This window comes from Chiloscyllium plagiosum, unplaced genomic scaffold, assembly GCF_037043375.1.
Source record: "Chiloscyllium plagiosum isolate Xiang-an unplaced genomic scaffold, Cpla_swu_hap1 HiC_scaffold_15, whole genome shotgun sequence".
Taxonomy (NCBI): domain Eukaryota; kingdom Metazoa; phylum Chordata; class Chondrichthyes; order Orectolobiformes; family Hemiscylliidae; genus Chiloscyllium; species Chiloscyllium plagiosum.
In genome coordinates, this window is record NW_028270153.1 from 39,595,969 (window position 1) to 39,618,200 (window position 22,232).

A 22,232-nucleotide genomic window follows, 5' to 3' on the forward strand; every position below is an offset into this window, starting at 1 on the left:
TTGCTCAACTTTCAAATGTTGCATTTGGCATGACAAATTCTCTACTTAGACCCACTTTGTCACAAAAAGACAGATCTTGTCCACTCCAGGACAATTAATTTTCCATGGCATGACAGAACTAAGTACAGCCAAGCAGCCTCTTTAGCATTGAAAATGAGCTTGTAAGTGTGAAGTCTCATTTGCTCAGATTTTAATTGGTGGATTTTTTACTTTCCCTCTCTTTTACTTCCTTTTGACATTTAACTAAATGTTCTAATTAAAATAAATATAAAATAAAAACAGGAAATGACTGGACATAATCAGCAGGGCATGCAGCATCTCTATAGAGAGATGAAGAGGGTTTACTCTCCAGGAATTATGTGAACTTTCAAGAATATGGGGAAATGTTAGAAATGTTTCAAACAGATTAAATCATGGTGGGTGGAAGAGGATCAAAAAAAGGGAGGTTAAGTAACAAAAGAGTTGATAGTGCAGGGCCAAAAGGAGTGGTAATGACATAAGCAAAGAAACAAAACATCTGTCGAGCAGAGGTGTGAATTACAGGATGGTGAACAGCTGCTATTCAAACTCAAAAAAAAGAGCAGATCAAAACACACAAAGGATGGGAAACAAACTGCAGGTACAGATTATGATCCAAAATTATTGAACATAACATTGAGTCCACAAAGTTCTGATGTTTGACCATGAGCTTCAATGGAACACTACAGGAGGTCAAGAATGGAGAGGTCAACTGAGAATAAGGTGGAGCAGTCAAATCACAGATAAAGGGGATCTCAAGGTCTTGCTTGTGGACTGAATGGTGACATTCCATAATATGCTCTTCCACTTTAATCTCCGTAATAGAGATAATAGCACGTACTGTATACTAAACAGAAAAAAATACAAATAGATTAATACCTCATGTAGAAGAAGTGCTTAAGGCCTTGACTGGCAAAGAGAGTGGAGATAAAAGAGCAGATATTATATCTCCTATGTTTATATGAAAGGGTTCTTTGGGAAGGAGCCTGGATGCTGGAGTAAATTGGGAAGTATGCCATGATATTGTAGAGTAAATGGTTCCCTCAGAATGCTGTGACAAGCAGACAGGGGAAAATGAGTTCAATTGTGGCACATGCCAATGTTGGCAAAAATGTCAGAGATTGGTCCATTGAATAGAGAAGCCAGTTGAGTGGAAGATGATGACATGGGGAACCTTATGTTCTTGAAGGAAAGTAAAGGCGTGGAAGAAGTGCCAGAAATGAGACAAACATGATCGAAGACCTAGTCAACCATAGTTTGTGGAATCTTCAATTGAGGAAAGAAGACATATTCAAAATACCATTGGGAATGCTTGCATCATGAGAACAAATGCCTCAAAGAAGAACAAATTGAGGAGTGCAATGGAGTCCTTAGAGGAAATAGACTGAGAAGATGAAAAGTCAAGACAGCAAGGGGTGTGAGTGTGATTATAAAGAGTATTTGTTGACCTATCTCCAGAAATGGAGACAGAGAAGTCAGGGAAGTGATTGGAAGAAAAGAAATGAGCTATGTGAAGGTAAGGGAAAGGTAGAAGTTGGAAGCAAAGCTGCTAAAGTTTTCCAATTCAAGGTAAGAGCAGGAAACAGAATTGACACAATTATCAAGGTACTAGAAAAAGACTGACACTTCCTAGTTCAGACTCTGTGCTGCTCTTTAATGGTGTTTCAATCTGATTAGTTCATGAGATATATAGTTAATTGCTTTATTCATTGAGATACAAGATCTCCCATTGTAGGTGCTACATGATTTAGGTGTTTTACAGGCAATAAATTGCCATACACAGATCCATGAGCAAATGCAAGTTAAATAAACCATTGCTATCATTGCTTAACTGCTCAGAGTGGAATCTGGTCAAAATAATTTAAGTTTACCTCTGACAATCTAAGGAAGTCATTTTGATTGTGTGATGATGCAAAATGGGTTGATAACTTGCTCTGTATCTCTTCTATTTTTGTTTATTTCCACTGAAGTGAATAATGAATTGGAATGTTATAAACTAAATAGCTGAGGCTTAGGGCTCAACACAGGAAAGGAGTTTGGTGAATGAGTGAATTAAACCAGTAAGAAAGGCAAGCTATATATTTTGTCATTGCATTATAGAGCACAAACCCTAGCAGGTGGACAAGATATCATTTGGTTTGGGGTACTGTTTTCAGGAAGTAAGTGAGGACTGCAGGTGCTGGAGAGTCAGAGTCGAAAAGTGTGGCACTGGAACAGCACAGCAAGTCAGGCAGCACCGAAGAAGGTTTATGCCCGAAATGTCAATTTTCCTGCTCCCCAGATGCTGCCTGACCTGCTGTGCTTTTCCAGCACCATGCTTTTCGACTCTGTTTCAATTGTTTTTCTGCTAATAGCATTCTTGCCTCAGAATCACAGAGTTCCAGATTGAAATCTCATCTCATTTATAGAACCTATCAAGTTTCACTATCCAATGAAGTACTGAGGAAATATTAGTACAGTTGGAGATCCCATCTTTTGGCTGAGGGACTAAACCAAGGCTGCATCTGGCTGCCTGGCTGATTATAAAAGATTCCATGCATTACTTTTAAGAGCAGCAGTAAGTCATCTCCAATGTGCAGGACAATATTTACACCTCAGTCAATATAACAAAAATAGCCCAGATCATCAGTTCATTATCATGATGCTATTTGTAAGAATTTGCTCGATGCAACTTGAATATGTGGTTCTTACAGTACAACAGTGACTACACTTCTAAAAATACTTTATTGGCTGTAACTTGGTTTGAGATATTTGGCAGTCATTAAAATGCAAGTCTTCCTCTTTACTGTTTACTTTCTAGGTCTTGAATTGCACGTCGTTCTGCTATAACGTGTGTTTTGTTAACATGAATTCGCTACAATGCAATTGACGACTTGGGGACACTGTTTCTAAAGCACAAACTTTTAAACCATGTATTGGCTGTAAAGTGATTACATCGCCAACACTCTAAGCACTGTTTCAAAAGTGAAATTTTTCTAGAATGCGGAGTTGAACAAGAACACAACGATCGCGTTATAGAAGAATTTCCAAGAAATGGGGTGTAACTCATAAAACAAAACCAAATTAACAGGAAATATTCAATGATCTGAAACTGAAGGAAGGTTGAAGTGTCTTGAATTGTTCATTCTGGTGAAGAGAAGAGGGGGGCATATTATTCACTTATTCAGGATTTTTAAAGGAGCAGATAAATTGAACCAATATTAGATTGTAAAACGTAACTGAATTACAGCAGACTTCGACAGAATATTATTGCTGCAACTGTGCACAATGAGAATGAAGTGCTCCAGAAAAGAAATGGGACCATGAAGGGCATGCAGCCTTACCGGTGGAGATGGACAGGAGGAGAAAATTCATCGCTGGAAATGTGTTGCTGGAAAAGCGCAGCAGGTCAGGCAGCATCCAGGGAACAGGAGAATCGACGTTTCGGGCATAAGCCCTTCTTCAGGAATGAGGAAAGTTTGTCCAGCAGGCTAAGATAAAAGGTAGGGAGGAGGGACTTGGGGGAGGGGCGTCGGAAATGTGATAGGTGGAAAGAGGTCAAGGTGAGGGTGATAGGTCAGACTGGGGTGGGGGCGGAGAGGTCGGGAAGAAGATTGCAGGTTAGGAAGGCGGTGCTGAATTTGATGGATTTGACTGAGACAGGGTGGGGGGAGGGGAAATGAGGAAACTGGTGAAATCCGAGTTCATCCCTTGTGGTTGGAGGATTCCTTGCCGGAAGATGAGGCATTCTTCCTCCAACCGTCATTTTGTTGTGGTCTGACGATGGAGGAGTCCAAAGACTCCCTCCGTGACTCCCTCGTCAGATCCACACCCCCCACCAACCCAACCTCCACTCCCGGCACCTTCCCCTGCAACCGCAGGAGGTGCAAGACTTGCGCCCACACCTCCCCCCTCACCTCCCTCCAAGGCCCCAAAGGACCACTCCCTCCGTGACTCCCTCGTCAGATCCACACCCCCCACCAACCCAACCTCCACTCCCGGCACCTTCCCCTGCAACCGCAGGAGGTGCAAGACTTGCGCCCACACCTCCCCCCTCACCTCCCTCCAAGGCCCCAAAGGAAACTTCCATATCCGCCACAGATTCACCTGCACCTCCATACATATCATCTATTGCATCCTCTGCACCCGATGTGGCCTCCTCTATATTGGGGAGACAGGCCGGCTACTTGCGGAGCGTTTCAGAGAACACCTCTGGGACACCCGGACCAACCAACCCAACCACCCTGTAGCTCAACATTTCAATTCCCCCTCCCACTCCACCAAGGATATGCAGGTCTTTGGACTCCTCCATCGTCAGACCACAGCGAAACGATGGTTGGAGGAAGAACGCCTCATCTTCCGGCTAGGAACCCTCCAACCACAAGGGATGAACTCGGATTTCACCAGTTTCCTCATTTCCCCTCCCCCCACTCTGTCTCAGTCAAATCCATCAAATTCAGCACCGCCTTCCTAACCTGCAATCTTCTTCCCGACCTCTCCGCCCCCACCCCAGTCTGACCTATCACCCTCACCTTGACCTCTTTCCACCTATCACATTTCCGACGCCCCTCCCCCAAGTCCCTCCTCCCTACCTTTTATCTTAGCCTGCTGGACAAACTTTCCTCATTCCTGAAGAAGGGCTTATGCCCGAAACGTCGATTCTCCTGTTCCCTGGATGCTGCCTGACCTGCTGCGCTTTTCCAGCAACACATTTCCAGCTCTGATCTCCAGCATCTGCAGACCTCACTTTCTCCTCAGAGAAAATTCATCGGTCAATTTCTAGGCCCCAACTAATTCTCTAGCTCACAAGTTAAATTCTCTGTTCTGGTCACAGTGAAACTAACATTGTTTGGTGTAAATACCCATCGGTAACGTCGTTTAGGGAAGGACATCTGCCATGCTGTCCTGATCCAGATCCACAGCAATATAGTTGACTCTTCACTGTCCTCTGAAATATCTCTGGAATCGACTCTGCTCAGATACAGTCAGGGATGGGCAACAAATTCTATTCTTGAATGCAACATCCATATCCAGGGAATGAATAAAGAGGCTGCAGTTTGTAGAGGGTGGGGGTCTGGGCGAGGATTCGATGCAAAGTGCTAAGGGTAGCTCGAGTGAACATCAGACCCTCAAGGACCACCCGCAGAAACATACTGAGAACAAGTGGCCAAGAAGATGAATTCCTGGCATCTATCCCTGAGGATATAACAGGACCAGAGAAGTCTAATGAACTCATAAAGCAAGTCAAGATCAGTGAATACATCCTCTTGTGATGTTTCCCAACTATTGTCCGCCAGCTCATTACATTACTCTATGCATCATATATTCAGCGGCAGCTTCTGGCACTCAATACTCAAGCCTAACATTCAGATATTTCACCTCCAAGCACTACCACAGCAGCTGGTCTCAGTCATCTCTTGTTCCCTGCACAAACCTCCAGTTATTCAGTTATGACAGGCACATCACCCAAATGTTGCATCAGAATCACTGACAGTATTTCTCTCTCTTGCAGGGCAGCATGGCACATAATAGAAGGGAGCAGAGCAGAGCCAATAGGAGACACAGACTCCTGCACCTCATGATTTTTATAGAGGAGGTGGTTCTCCACATCTTGAGGTTAGCTGAGGCAGAGCCCATCATCCTTGGTCATTGTGGATACAGCATGTTCCTACCTCATTCTCCTTCTCAACTCTCAGCTCACCCTTTCCTGCTACTGTCATTATGAGCAAACTGCTGATAGCATGAACATGATCCTCCTGTTTCTGACACCACCCTGTTCCTTCCCAACAGCATTCCTCTTCTGATTTTCTATTCTCAGATATCCAAGAATTGTCACCAGCCCAGCTAAAGCAGCCTCAGAGTGACAAAAGAAAGCAATAGCTCAGCACTGGTGAAAACCCCCAGCATTGGTACGATAGCCACCAGCTCAGATATTGGCTTGAATGTGCTTTGTATTAAGCATGAGAGCTGTAGCCTCTCCAGGAGGAAAGGATGGCTCATGTGCCATTTTACTAGAGACCGATAAATTTTATTAAAGAAAACTCAAATAAGGATTATGATGTGACAGCATATGGGAGAATACAGATGGTCATGTACAATGAAGTACATTAACTGACTAGTCTTAGACAGACTCCTGCTACTGTCAAAGAGTATCGAGGACTGCCGCTCAAACATGGTAGAGATCACTGGGGAGAGTTTACCCTCTACACAGCCTCTGCTCCATCTCCTACTTGTGCTGGAGACTAAGAGCACTGTCATGGCAGTCCCCACATCTGTTGCAGCTTTTGTGAGGGCAGGTACTGCTCTGTGCCGTCTGTTTGGATACAGGAACTCTACCTAAATCCAGAAACTCACTGCGTCTTCAAGAACTCTCCAGAGTACTTCAATAAACCTTGTACAAGTTCTTCAAAATCACATTTTGATCCCTGGTTCTGTAGGTGACTCTAATGCGAACCCTTCCTGCAGCTGAACACAGATTCTTTGATGAATGGTGAGTGAATGGACTAAATTTGGAAACATAATCTTCCCATCAGGCAATAAGTTGTGCGACAGAATGATAGCAACAGTTCTGCCTATGCATGGGCCCTTTCAACCTGGGTGTCTTATGGGCTGCTCATTTCCCTCATCCTACCTATATTTTCAAATTTCATACTCTATATATCTAGTACTCACCCTTTCCAGATCCCTAAGTTACTAAGAGTTTCACTGACACCGAGTGTCTTCTCTTACTGAAAGTTTAAGGAGAACCTTCATCTAGATTTGAGTAACAAAGGCAATTGTAGATACAACCTCAGCTCAGGTTGACAACTGAGACAGTAATGCTACTGCTCTGGAGTGTATGGCATGTAAGATAAGGTACTCAAGGTTCTAAACGGTGTATGAAGGAATGATGAAAGGCTGGCATTAAGAGAAGCATTGTACATTACATAGTTCAATCACTTGTAGTATTGGAGGCTACATGTCTTCTGGCTGACTGTGAACACTGCTCCAGGAGATTTGTTAATTTGTTTTTCATCTACTCAGAAGTGCTCATGTTGAAAGAAATCATACCAAAATGTCAGAGACCAAGATAAGTTATTAAAAATTGATTTTGAACATTTTCTAGCATTTCCTAGCATTAATGTTTCATGCCGTGGGCGGCACAGTGGTTGGCACTGCTGCCTCACAGCGCCAGAGACCCAGGTTCAATTCCCACCTCAGGCGACTGACTGTGTGGAGTTTGCACATTCTCCCCGTGTCTGCATGGGTTTCCTCCAGGTGCTCCGGTTTCCTCCCACAGTCCAAAAATGTGCAGGTTAGGTGAATCGGCCATGCTAAATTGCCCGTAGTGTTAGGTGTAGGGGAATGGGTCTGGGTGGGTTGTGCTTCGGCGGGTCAGTGTGGACTTGTTGGGCTGAAGGGCCTGTTTCCACACTGTAAGTAATCTAAGTAAGTAATCTAATTAATGTGGTCTCACCCACCAATGGGAGGGAGGACATGTTAACTCCAATTGGTGCCTTCCTAGTATCTACTCATATTCCTGCCCCCTGCAGCACACTTACCAGTGGGCACAATGTTGGCCAAGTAACCCCACCAGTGAGCCAATTAAGGTCCTTGAGTGGGCAGTAAATTTCCAACTCATGGTTTCATTGCTCCACCACTGTGATTTACCTAGCATCAAGGTAGACTAATGCCAAATGGTCTGCCCAGCAAATTTCCATGCATGAGGGTGTAGCAGGGCAAGAAATCCCTTCTTCACGGGCCATCTAAAGCCCCCCAAGTTGTTAGGTCTTAAAGGTACCCTCCACCCACTGCACTTCCAAACTATAATCCCACTTCCCCCTCCCCCCACCCTTTCTGGATCATTCTAGCTTAGTACCCAACAAGACTCCCTAAAGGATCAGTTAGACTCAAAACGTCAGCTCTTTTCTCTCCTTACAAATGCTGCCAAACCTGCTGAGATTTTCCAGCATTTCTCTTTTGGGTTAAGACTCTTTAACACCTACTTAAATGCTGATCCAACAGGACTCAACACTGTCTCAAAGTGCTGGGAAGCAACCAGCCTCTGATTAGCTGTTAACTAGCTACAGATCAGTTTTCCTTTGACAAACTCCCTTAACTTTTTAACCAGAAGCAGAGAATGGAAAATCTCGAGAATGGTATAATTCTGCTCTATGTAAATGTCCACCTCAGTGATTTCAATTTTCAAATTGTCGATGGAATACTCTTAGAGTGCATATTCCCTTAACAGAAAAGACAGTTTATAAGGGCATAGTTTAAAGGATTTATAAGTATTGTCATATTAGGCTCTGGCTGATGGAGATATAGTACTGCCATCAATCCTCTTTTCTGGGAATTGAACCCAGACCTTGAGGCCTAGAATAGGGACACTACCCCTGTGCCACAAGAGCTCTTAATTCTCCTTCTTCAATATTTTTCTAATCAACCAGTTCACCGGTGCAGTATTAACATGGTGAGTCAAAGGGCTGATCTATAATTATCAGTGGTTAAGGAGTCTTAACAAGGAGAGGAACCCATCTTACAGAGAAGAGATAGTTAACTGTGTGATTACAATACATCATTTGTCTAGTTAAGCATAATTACAAAGACTATCAGGAGCCAGTGACAGCATATTTGTCTTCATTAGGACCTTGTGCGAGACTGCCTGATTCACCTCACAAAAGACTGTTATATCATTAGATTGGGTGAATTTCCGCATTGTCCTTTTGAACTATTAACTTATGTAACAAGTAGCAGTGACTTTAAGGTAGAGTTTGGAAATTTGAATATTAATTTGTTTTCTTTCTGTAAGATGCATGTGTGACTGAGACAGCAGTCATTTTGAGGTCAACATGGGACAATAGTAGAGCTCCTCTCTAAACATGACAGGCCAAAGTTTAATGCTCCTGAAGAAGGGCTTATGCCCGAAACGTCGATTCTCCTGAACCTTGGATGCTGCCTGACCTGCTGCGCTTTTCCAGCAACACATTTTCAGCAAAGTTTAATGTTGAGTGGTAACATAGGAGAAGCATTTTGTTGTTTCAAGAAAGTTTGTAATTTGCTATAAATTTTCTCTTTGCTCCGAATACTGTTTAACATGGAAAGAAATAATTTCATCTTCCACAACATCAGAACATCTTATGAAGCTTAACACCAATTCAATACTTTTGAAGTGTTGCCTTTTTTTTTGCAGAAGTGCTGTATAAAACATGACAGAATTGCACAGAGTGTAATGTTACGGGATAAATATCCAGATGTTTTTCAGTGATGTTAGGTTAATGGGATAAATGTTGGCCAAAATACAAAGACAACGCTTCTGTTCTTAACCAAATAATACATTTTTATTCGGCTGAAAAAGCAGACAGGAAGCTGGTTTAGTATTCTATTTAATCTCCAACAAAGCATCCCTCTCAGTACCACACTGATGTTAAACATGTTGGTTTATATCTTTACTCTTAATCTGCCAGACTGTATATATTTCTGTCTGTGGAGGAAAAACAGATCATAGTATGGCATCCTAGGGCCAAGCATCTTTATGTTCATCCATGATGCCTTCTCTATCCTAAGGTTAGAAGTAGGAATGGTCACTGAAAATGGCTTTATTTCCTAACTCCCAGAAACCTGTCTACCATCTCAAGGAAAAAATCAAGAGTGGGATGAAAAATTCTCTACTTGCTAGGATGAGTGCAGGTCCAACAATATACACTGAAGGAGCTTTTTGCCATCCAGGAAAAAGCAGCCTCCTTGATTGAAACCTCATCTATCAACTTAAAGATTCAATCCCTCGACCATCACTGCTACATGCACTATTTATCAGATGCAACGCAGCAACTTGCCAAGGCAGTTTAAGATTACTTTCCAAACTCATGATCTGTACCACCTTGAAAAACATGGGCACAGGATCAAGGATCACCATCTGCCAGATGTCGTCTAAGCTGCTGGCCATCTTGACTCTGGAATTATGTCACTGATACTCATTGTTGTTGTGTCAAATTCTGAAACTCCTTATCTAACAGCAGTGTGTGTGTTCCTACACCAGACTGACTGCAGTGGTTTAGGAAGACAGCTTACTACCATTTTAACCCAATCTCTGCACACTGGAGATCAGCCTTGTGGCTCTCTGTATTGCTCTCTGTATTTCAAACAGCTCCCTTATTTGCTGACTAGAAAGATATGTAGTTCTATGGCTCTAGTATTCATGATAATCAATTAATTGATTATTGAACATATATAAGGCTGATTCACAAAGATTTTTATCTACAAGAAAATTGAGGATTGTGGGGGTCAGACACGAAAGTAAAGATAAGGCCACTATCAGATTAACTATGACTTCAGCGAATGGATTCCTCCTATTCTTGTTCATATGTTCTTGTGGATTATTTACTTAGATTAGATTAAATTCCCTACAGTGTGCAAACAGGCCCTTCGGCCCAACAAGTCCACACCGACCCTCTGAAGAGCAACCCACCGAGACCCATTCTCCGACACCTAACACAATGGGCAATTTAGCATGGCCAATTCACCTAACCTGCACATTTTTGGACAGTGGGAGGAAACCGGAGCACGTGGAGGAAACCCATGCAGACACAGGGAGAATGTGCAACCTCCACACAGATAGTTGCCTGAGGCTGGAATCGAACCAGAGTCCCTGGTGCTGTGAGGCAGCAGTGCTAACCACTCACCCTAGACCTGATTAATTTTGCTTGATATTATATTTTTAATCTTGGTCTTCATTATATTGTGAGGACAGGTTTTATGCTTTCAAATGTACATTTCAAGGCAAGCTCAGCTAAGCAGAGTTGACCCACTTTAAATTTATAATTATCATAAAGCTTTCATCCATCTCCAGGAGGAGGTCTTGCCTCATAGACATGCCAGTCAGTCGGATCCGGCCAGCTATGCTCCACACTGCAATCGGTGGCCACTGCTAGAATTGCAGGTGACCAGGCAGGAAGGGAATCATGGATGCCCCAAACTGAGATCTCCTCAGGGTCAGGTCGGCAGGCCATGGCATGAGGGAGATGGAGGGGGCATGTTGGACAAGGAATGGGAGAAGGGTGGAGGCAGAAAGGTAAAAACTGGTACAGGAAGCATGAAGTGAGCAAACCTCTTTCACTCATCAACAGGTTTAATCCACCGCTGTGCACTTTGGCACAGGACTCTCCAATCACCCACTGAGGTGGTGATGGGATGATTTTAATTAGGCATTAACTTCTCTTGACTGGCTGTGGGTGGCTGAGCTGTTGGAAGCCTCTTCTGCCACCCATAAGACTGGGGTGGGGCAGATGGGCCACAATGCCAATGGCATGACATCCTAATTTACACTTATACCTGCCAGTTTTCCGGTCCAGAAGGTAGCCAGTAAAATTCAGCATTGCAATGGAAATGCATCGGAAAAACATTTTTAACATGATATATCAAATATATAATTGAAACCTGTTTAAAGCAACATTGCCAATGGGAAAGACATAGCTTTAGAAATGCAAAGTTCATTGTTCATGTTTAATTTCTATAATTACTACATCCTGTTCAATTTTTGCTCAAATATTATTCCAAGTTTATTGCATCTGTGTATTTGCTAACGCCCTCAATTCTGGATTGACAAACAGAAAAGTTCACTGATGGATGATATAAGAAACAACAAGTATTGAAAAAGGGAGACCACAGCTGTAGAATCACACTCAAAATTGATACTTCAATGTGATGAATCGAGTATAGATCTAAAAGTAATTTAAATTTAAATGAAGCTTTGCTTAGATAAGACATAATGAGGATTACAACCTATGAAATGTTTAATGAAATGTATTTAATCTATGAACTACTAAATTTCTGTCTTCTAAATTCAATCCTTAGTGATAAGGAGTCAGTGCCGCGAAATTAACCTTTCCTCTTAGAGTTATAACACTTTTTTCCCATGTATCTTCCTGGCATCCGTCTTTATTTCCAGGATATTATAAAATATATTTTTTGTATTTGAATAAACTTGGTTAACTTTCAGGATAAAATAATCCCACTTGGACATGTGCAGGGATCGCCTCATGACAAATCCCTTCACTTCGAAGTCTATAGATGTGAAGATTACACTAAGTCTAACCATGCTTTCAATATGTCTCATACTTTCCTCACTCCTCATTGGTAAATAAGAGGCAGGCACAGATGAGGTGAGGTGAAATATGTTTACGTAAAAATAGCAGACAAGCCCAGAAGGGAAAATTAAGGTAAGTGAAAGAACTGGTATTGCATCTTTAGCAAAAAATGGGGACATACACTAAGGTATTGTGAAAACAAAGCTGGGGGAATAGCCAAAGAATTAACAGACTTGGGAAATGCAGACTGTAAAGGAGATTATAAATAGGGAAACTCCAACAGTCAATCATAAAATAGCAGTTAATTTACACTTTACTCAGAAGGAGTCTGGGCCAGAGGAAGATCCTAAGGAAATAGAAGCTAGATACAGAAGTAGAAGAGTATCACAAAGGAAACAGAATCTCTGGAAAGCAAAAGAGAGGTGAGTGGAGCAAAATCCATTTGGTTTGGTGATGAAGTTGTCAGTGATAGCAATGTTGGAAGGTGATCTGACAGAACTAGAGTCCAGAACTAGAGGGCATAGGTTTAGGGTGAGATATAAAAAGGGTGAGATATATAGGGAAAGATATAAAAGAGACCCAAGAGGCAACTTTTTCACGCAGAGGGTGGTACGTGTATGGAATGAGCTGCCATACAGGCTGGTGGAGGCTGGTACAATGGCAACATTTAAGAGGCATTTGGATGGGTATATGAATAGGAAGGGTTTGGAGGGATATGGGCCAGGTGCTGGCAGGTGAGACTAGTTTGGGTGGGATATCTGGTCGGCATGGACGGGTTGGACCGAAGGGTCTGTTTCCATGCTGTACATCTCTATGACTCTAAGTGAAACCTGATGGGTTAGGAAGCAAATGTTGTATTAGATAATGGTTGTGATAGAGTTACTATTGAAGCTAGATTCAGCTCTACCCAATTCACTGATGTCACAATCTTTGAGTGAAGAAGAGGCAGTCTAAAACAAGGTCCTAATGGAGGCAAACATGTCACCTCTGGCTCCTGATAGTTTTTGTAATTATGCCTAACTAGTGAATGTAACTTGTACCCTTTGCTGTCACACAATAAGCAACCCTTATTATTACCTCTTAAGTACCTCTTCTTGTTAAGACTCAATAGTGGCTTTTGCTCTACCACTGCAAATTAGATAGGACTTTAGAATCAGCACAGAAAGTAGGATCAATGGTAACTTTCTACCCTGTTAATATCCCAGATGATGTTATTACTGCACAATTCAGATCCTTGGTTTGATAATCATATTTTTATTTATTTTGGCTTTATCAAAATGGTCTGTGCTGGAACATACACATGCATTCCTGTAGATTTCACTTTAACAATAAAATGGAAAGTTATTAACAAAGGAAATGAAGATATAAATAACAATCCAAATGATGCATTCATAATATACATTCATAGATTGTTAAAACACCGTACAAGTAAAACCCAATTAATTCCAAAACACTTCTTTATAAATCTAAAAGGAACAAAACAGTTTCTATATAATAATCAAAACACACCAATGCTACACTACCTAAAACACCACTCACACCAGTGTCCTGTATTTCATGTCTTGTTACGTTGAAGTCTTGTGGCCTCAACCTGTAGAAAGATACAGAAAATTGCTTCTTCTTGGAGTTATCATACACCTGCTTAAATGTACCCAGCTTTAAATGATCACTCCAGGGTTTTACCTAATGCTTCTCACTCTAACCTACTCAAAGTCAAAAATGAAACTAATCAACTTCCTCAAACACCTATGGGTACTGTCTTTAAGCTTTTCCAGAAGACTCCAACGAGCCTCTTTTGTGTTGCAATGCAACAAAGTAATCTCAGTAAACAGGAATCGATTAGCATTATCAAATGCACGAAACCTGTTCACTCTGAAGCAATTCTTCAAAAGCTGTTTTTAAAACAAATCATTGAAGCTACAGAAATACTTGAAAGCTCATTTATAACTTCAGATACACTGAAAATCCACCACTTAGTAACTCAAAGTACAAAGCTAAGCTCACAAGAAATAACCCTATAGTTATACATAGAAATCCCACAAATTACATGATTACTCCAACCACAAGCCACAAGTCATTGGTACTGCAAAATATGGCAGTAAAAGCCAGAAAACTGCAATAGTAATGAGAGGAGATTGGGTTGGAATTTTGAGAATGTCCTTTCCTTTGTTGCTATTTTAAGTTGTTCTATAGTTTTGTGATAATGGTTCAGTTCAGAAGAAATATGCAGCTTACTTAATTCACTAATCACATAATTACAACATACACTGATAAAATATGAAATAAACTTGATTTCATAGTAGAAAGTATAAAATGCTGCAAATCTTAAATAAAAGCAGATAAAGCTAGAACTAGACGGGTCAGACAGAATCAGGTTAATCGTGAGATCTTCCAATGACAACAGCAGCAAATGTAAAGATGTCTGCTCCTGTTGCATTTTAGGCCAACATGAAGCCCTGACACGCACACATGTAGCAACTACCTATGAAAGTTTGTGGATGCACACTACCTGGAACTCTATAAGAAGAGCCTTAATATTTTCAGGATTATAGAGACTCCACAGATCTATAAAATGGTCAGGAGATCCCATTCAAAGACTTCTACTATCCCAAACCTTCACCAGCACTGATAAAGAATGCAATGAACCTTCAATCTATAATTCCAAAATGGCCAGCTCTATTGCAGGGATGGACATTTACTCACCCCCTACAGATTTTAAGGAGTTGGACAGCTTCTCGATGACTCATGGGCCATGGCCCGTCAGAGGAATCATAGCCATAGTCTGGGTGCAAGAATATCTTGAGCAATAACTTTAAAATGTCTTGCCTTTACCCCTATGCTAATGCATGCCCTCACCTAATGCTTGCCTCCACCCTCACCCTCAATGGCCCTTGATTGAGCTTGTAAAAGAGTTCTTAGAATGCGACACCACTTTCTCCAGTCTGCTGCCTATCCTGTGCATCAGATGGGAAAAAATTTAGGAAGCATTTATGGCAAGAATAAAGGTTTATAACACAACAGGGGAAGCAAACGCCTGCCACTGGGATTATGGTCGCCTGCAGCAGCAGATAATGGCAGTAATGTATGATTTTTGAGCTTGATTGTTTGTTTTTTCCTAAGCCTGCAATGAAAACAAAAGGAAACCAGATTCAGAGAGCAAACTTCTAAGTTTTTAGCCATGACCTCACTTCTTGTTCATAGCATAACCCACCTACCCTGTGATATCCTGGGCGAGACTCCTCATTAATCCTTTGCATTGCCTTCCAACTGGCCAATAGGCCATCTAATGCTTGATTCAATGAGCTGAGACAGTGGGAGCAGGAGCGAGCTCTCACTTTCTGTTCTGCCTCCCTCACCAAATCAGAAAATGTAAAATCCATCCCATAGCTACAGGCAGCCTCCCCTTTTGTCATGTTCAGCAATGCTGCATGTGATAATTTTGTAGTGGTTGCTTTATTGCACCACTCCATTCTCTAAAATGGATCTGTATGCTTGCTCAGCAGCCTCAGAGAAGCAACAAGCTTACCTCCTCAATTGCTTAGATCCAGACATTTTACACCATCTTCGAAGACCCTTTACAGCCAAGAGATCCTTTTAACTGAGTCACTTACTGAACACGTTGAATTTCATCTTGTGCAATTCTGCCCTGATAAGAAAAACAGAGACCTCAGTTACACCACAGAAAGTGAGAAACTAAGTGGACTAAAAAAAAGTAAAGGACCTGGAGGTACAACTGAACAAACCATTAAAATAGCATTTCAGACAAGCAAAACAATAAACAAAGCAATGGAACTTACTTTAGGGTTTAAGAACCTCATTTTTAAAATTATATTCAACTGGCAAAGAACTCTGGTCAGACAGCACTGTGCAAATCCTAGTTTTCTCATAGATAAAGGACATACAAACAGTGGAGAAAGTGCATAATTTTGTTAACAATGATCGTACCAGAACTGTGAAATTACAGCCTCTGAGAAAGATTGATGAGGTAGGGTCATTTTGTTTACATTGGTGTAAAATAACATACCAGTTAAGAAACTTTTAATGATCTCCTGTGCTCTATAAAGGTAACTGTCACCATCTTCTCTCTGTTACCTTACAATTACAGAATCACCAATTACTCTAGCCCTACCATTGCACTTCCATCTCTTGGACACTCATGGATGAGAACTTTCATTATTCCATGCTTCATGACCACCCAGATGCTCTGACCAACCTCATCCTCCCTGATCACTGCACTTCATACTCTCACACTGGGGACACCTCACCACTGCTGCTCCTGCATCTCAATTAACTGTTCTTTCATCCATTGTGTTTATACTCAGTCCTTCCCTTTGTCCAATTGCAGGAAAACTTGACCCTCTTGTGGAATAGATATCTTTGGAGCACCCTGACTGCCAAACTTGTGATCCCTTGGACTGATTGTAATCAACTCTCTGGACTGGAATGGGAAGGAATTGACTGACTATAGAGGTGACTCCTGACTGACCATAATCCCTCTTGACCAAACAAAGGACTGGTCCCCTTTGAGTTTTAGACATAGCCATTTCATTGAAGCACATGCAGAGTGCTTGTGGCATAAACTGTTGATACGTACTGTATATGTGATATTGGCATAGCATAGTGCCATACAGCAACATTTTCATCCCCTTGACTGTTCAATGCACCAAACTGTGACAAGCTGTGTGCCTCACCCTCTACACTAAAAAGAAATGCTTGCCACTGAGAATGGCAGCCTGCAATTAGCATAAATAATGAGTGCTAAGAAAGTAAGCTTGGAGCCATAAGATGCATTGTGTGTAAATGATCGACATGCATTTGTGTCCCTGAATGCAAAGCGACCTGGCAGAGGTGTGTAAGTCAAAAGTGCACTGAGCTCCAAAGTGAAGTCTGAAAGGAAAAATGTGGTGTGTGAGTTGATGGGGCTGGTGGTTTGCTGATGCTCATTTGCAGAGATAGATGGTGGAAGTTGACAGGGTCCATAGGGTATGTAGGGACATTGTGGTGAAGATGGAATTATCAGAAGGCCCAGAGAAGCAAATGGTGAGCTGCTGCTGTGAGCTACCTGCCCAGACAAGAGCAATATGAAGAAATGGAGAACTGAGAACTACAGTCAATGAAGCAAGTTTAACTAATCCTGAGAAATAAGTGCATGGAAATAAGGTAATCACTGCTCTTGAACGAAATTCAGAACTTGCTGTTTAAACCCAAAGGGGAAAACTAGAAGGTTTTGTTCTTGACGTCAAGAACCTGATTTTTTTCATTTTCCCAATTTTTTCACCATTACCAGCACAGATCAAAGCAGCAGAAATTTTCACCCCATTTCATGTCTGAATAATGTGCTCAAATAATGAACAATGTTATTTTTACCAGACATCCATATATTCCATAACATTTCACATGACTTCAAAGAGTAGTTAACATGAGTTATTCCAGATGCTTACATAAACAAGCTCAGGCATCAATAAAGCCATTTTCAGAAGCAGCAATTCTACCAAGATATTACATAACACTCTTAACATAATTCTTGAAGCAAAACTGAAATACTAATCTATCAAATTGTTAATCCCATCGTAGTGAAACCCAGAACATCTTTGCAGTGTAATGAAATGCACCAAAGTAAATTATCTGCTCCTCTGACCCCTTTCTGCCATTCTTTTGCTTGGGTGACATTCCTCTTCCTTACCCTCATGGTACTGGAAGCATCAAAGTTGAAAACAGGATTTAATAATAAAGAATGAAACTATACTAAGTCTGAGGGCTTTAGGAGTCCTGCTGTATATGAATATTACATGCACACGAAATCATTGAGGACCCTTTAGAGGGCAGAAATAGACAGACTGTCATGGGAATGTTCAATATCAATGACCTCTTGTCGCAGGTGATATTGAATATCTACACCATTTCCGCAAAAGGTCAACAGAATAATCAGAGCAGCCAAAGTGGATGCTTTGATCGGGAGCCTTTTGGTCTTTGAGGAGCATTTGGCAGGCATTATACAGACACAAAAGGCAATATTTCTCAGCGTGTACACAATCTAATTCAAGACATTAGGCCTGACCTCTGTTGATCAGTACGTACTCAGAATCAGGACCAACTCAAGTAGCATAACCAGAGTCTGTCTTTAGGGTGCATTGCTCTGTCCTCTTGATATTTTATGTTACTTCCCTAGGCAATCCTCTCAGAGGACTGCTTATATGGTGACAGAATACGGGACCAAGTTGTTCCATGTACCTTCAGTAGTGATAGGGCCTATTTTGACTCCCCTACATCTGAATGCTGAGCTAAGGGCTCAAACATAACTGACGTCTCTGGATTTTAAGCATTGTTTTGACAAATCACTTAAGATAGTTTTAAGAAAAGGTAAGAGATACTAGGAGTAGCTAGATTGGTTGTGAAAAGCATGCTGGAACTAAATGTGTGCACTGTAAAAACCATATAGTGATGTGAGGATTGAAAGAATTCTATGTCAACTTATTGCCTCCTTATGTGGGTCTCTTCGAAGACATCATTAAGAGAGCAGTCCACAGACTGTAGTCAGTGTGCACCCACTAAGTGGTCTTTATCTCCTATGTTTCAGGCTGATCCTATGTGTCATTTTCATTTCCTCATCTACCTGGTCCTGCACTGGCTTCATCAGAAAAAAATATTTGGAATGCTGCTAGGGAATCCACAATAAGAGCACCAGGTCCGACGGATTAGTTGTGACAAGAAATCTTTGCCAAAATTTCTGAAAGGTGGTTTGTAGATATTCTTTCTTAGTTCCACAGCAATTTCAATTCACCTTGGCCAAAAGTGATGTTTTCAATGTAATTATAAGATAGTCAAACACAATGGATTTTTACTGTTTCCTGTTTTTTCACAAGTATAACTTAGGTCAACTGTAATGCTGGTATAAATGATGTAATTTTGAGAACTGCAATTCTTGTCTTCATTATTATGTCTTTTGCAGATATACATCATTTTGGGGTGTTGGATATAACTTTTAAACACATCAAAGGGAATTTACATTCAGAATATCGATAAATATGATTCCAGAATATTTCATGTACACCCAAAATCTTTTCTCTTGTCAGTACCACCTCACCTTCACATGAAAGTTTTGGAACTTTAGGCTAAACATCCTATTAGTCATAAAATAATGTGAAATACATTCCAGTTTACAATAAACAAAAAAGGATTGATTGCTTCTAAGAGCTTTGCTGAATTTTTAAAAATAATATTTTATGCTAATTTTATCTTAGGCTATTTTCTCATCTCTGAATAAAACAGGATTAATTTCCACAAATGTTTTCCTGATTGTTCATCTCAACCTCAGCAGAGAAACAGCAGGAATTCTGGAAAAGTATTGCTTATTATTTCCATTGTTTCTCTCTGTCCTCACCTAAAATTATAGGAGCAGAGCAGGAGAACGCTTGCAGAATTTCATCCCAAGATGTTTAAGCATTTTAAGTTCTCCTGTCCAATGTAAGTCCATTGATTTAATACCTCATCCAAAAGGTAGGAGATCTAATGGTGCAGCAACCCCTTGCAAATATATTAAAATATTAACTTAGATTTCTTGGTCCAGTCCCCAGAATGGGATTAGAATCCATGAGATAGATGCATAACATTCCATGTAATACAAACTATTGCAAGCAGAACAGGAGCAAAATATGCAGCAAAACTAATAAAAGCAGGATCATAACTTGAAAATTGAGTTACTTAAAAGGTCAGGACATACATAATGATAATGCCTTATACTTTAAAATTATAGCCTATTTTCCATCGTTTTAGCAATGCATATGTATGAATTTACTTTCTACAATAATCTCAGTTCACATTTCCTGTTTATGAAATGTTAACACTTTAACTTTTAGGTGTTAGATATTCTGAGTGGAATGTCAGCCTCAGCACTTTAAAAAGGCTAAAATGGCAAATTATAAACTAGTACTGAAATTACAAAACATCTTCAAAAAATGGCTCAAGCAGAACCTCAGACTCTGCTGATGAAATTCTGTAAAGTTCAAGGGTAAATCATTTGATCGTGGCAATGAAGTGGCAAGACTAAAGTGAACTTAGCTGCTAACTGAAGTTCTACCAGAATGATCTTGCAGGGATTTCTCTCCAAAATGAGTTCCATAACAAACACTCACGGAATACTCGGGAAATTATAATGTCACTTTTTGAAAGACTGAAAATATTTAAGTTAATTCCAGCTTTTCCAAATGAGAGAACAAAGTGGCTAACAAAACGGAAGTTTTCCATAAAACAAATGTGGAGGCAGGAGATGGGAGTCTGTGGGCAACAGGTGAAGTTGTTTCAAAATGTTTGGGTGCAATAAATGTTTCTCAGTTTGACAGTCTGAGGTTTTCTTGCTGGAGGATAGTAGTGCAGCATGCCAACCACCAGGCTGTGTACACTACCCATGTGATTCAAGAACTGGTGCACAAAACAGCATACGTCAAGGGAGTCAAAAAACGCATAATATCACTTATCACTTGTGTCATCAGCTTGCATGTGTTAATATGTTGCATTTGATCTATTCAGTTGTTTACTATTCACTGAATTTTACACAATCTTGCAGCTTTCATTGGTTCACATGCAAACCCAACATGCAGCAGGACACACAATCACGTGTAAGCTACAATGGAAAGCCTTGGCATCTTTCCATCTTCAAAAGACTTCATACATGATAACCTAACCAGGCTACATAATATAAAGTTGCTTGCTGACACACAGATGGGCTACAGATTGGGAATCCATTTGACACTGTATGGACATTTTCAATTTTAAAACAATGCCTCTGTTTGTATGGTATGATGTCACATATCGCAAAAGAAAAAACCCAAAACATTTGGGGTTTCTAAAACATCAATTGTAAAATTCACAAAAGATTTTAAACACTGAATTTTGTTATTGATATCACATTATATTTGGAATATAGAATTGCTGAATGTTCCAATTTACTGAAAGCCAGCTGAAGTAGCAGTAAGCCTCACTGTTCAATGTTTTTTTCTCAATTTCTTTTGCTTTTTTAGTCCATTTTAAATGGGATGGAATAGCATCTTTCACCACGTCCAACCTCATATTATTTCGAGTACAAATGCCGTCACCGAGACACTGTACAATACTATCTTCACTTCATCTGGTGTGCTGCTGTGACCTTCTATTTTTCTTTGTCATTTCTACAAAATTAAATTGCGTATGTCACTAATTTTTTTGTGCTATCGTTGTTGTTTTGAGTTCAAAATGTTGTCTGTGCCAAACAAGTATATATTTGATGTTGGCTGTACCAGATATCCATTTGGGTGAATAGCTATTATAGGCATTAGAATTGAGTGCTAGAAGAAAATAGAATAGAGGACCATAACATAGAGACGCGAATGGCATGACTTTTGACCTGAACTCTTCAGCCAATACTAACTTAATCTCTCATAGCTGAACACGCATTCAGAGGGAAGGACACCCACTGGGACAATTTAAAGGGGTCAGTAAAAAATTTCATTTTCATTGTGATATTTTCGCAGATGACAGCTTTTGACACCTTGTGGTAATCACCACCTCCACCAGTATATGGTAGCGGGTAAGGGTTTTTTTAAAGTAGTTCACTGCCACTGATTCCCCTTTTTCTTTGCTTTGTCTAGGCCTATCTAGTGCTAAGTGGCAAAGAGGCACTGTTCTTATTTGGCTATAATGTTCATTGCTTGAGAGCAAAAAGCACAATTATGTTTTGCATAATTACTAGGACCTTAGGGCGCTGACACATACACATCTCCCACAAGGAGAAATTATTTATTAGCATCTACCCTGTCAAGCCCCAAAGAACATTAGATGCTTCAATAAAACTACCTCTCATTCTTCTAAGCTTCAATGTGTACAGACCCAACTTAGTCAACCCCTACTCATAAGAAAATCCCTCCATATGTAGGACCAAACTACTAAATCTTCTTGAACTGTATCCAATGCAAGTATATTTTTCCATCGACAAAGATTCCAAAATTGTTCATAGTTTTCTTGCCAATAAAAGCAAAAATTGCTGGAAAAGCTCAGCAAGTCTGGCAGGCAACTGTGGAGAGAAGTCAGAGTTAATGCTTTGGGTCTGGTGACCCTTCCTCAGAACCACAGTTTTCTTGGTTTGTTCAGCCTAGTGCATTGAGTTATTTTAACATGATTTCTGTATTTTTGTAGTCT

The 22,232-nt window shown here is 40.6% G+C and overlaps 1 protein-coding gene and 1 long non-coding RNA gene across 2 annotated transcripts in view; one reads left to right on the forward strand and one right to left on the reverse strand.

Moving 5' to 3' along the window:
• Positions 1 to 22,232, forward strand: part of hnf4a (hepatocyte nuclear factor 4, alpha) — a 175,968-nt gene that overhangs the window by 14,313 nt on the left and 139,423 nt on the right. The window lies entirely within an intron of this gene.
• Positions 1 to 22,232, reverse strand: part of LOC122560083 (uncharacterized) — a 65,870-nt gene that overhangs the window by 6,166 nt on the left and 37,472 nt on the right. The window contains exon 2 of the long non-coding RNA XR_006314636.2: positions 15,589 to 15,708. This is a non-coding gene — a long non-coding RNA (uncharacterized LOC122560083). The remainder of the gene's footprint in view (positions 1 to 15,588; positions 15,709 to 22,232) is intronic.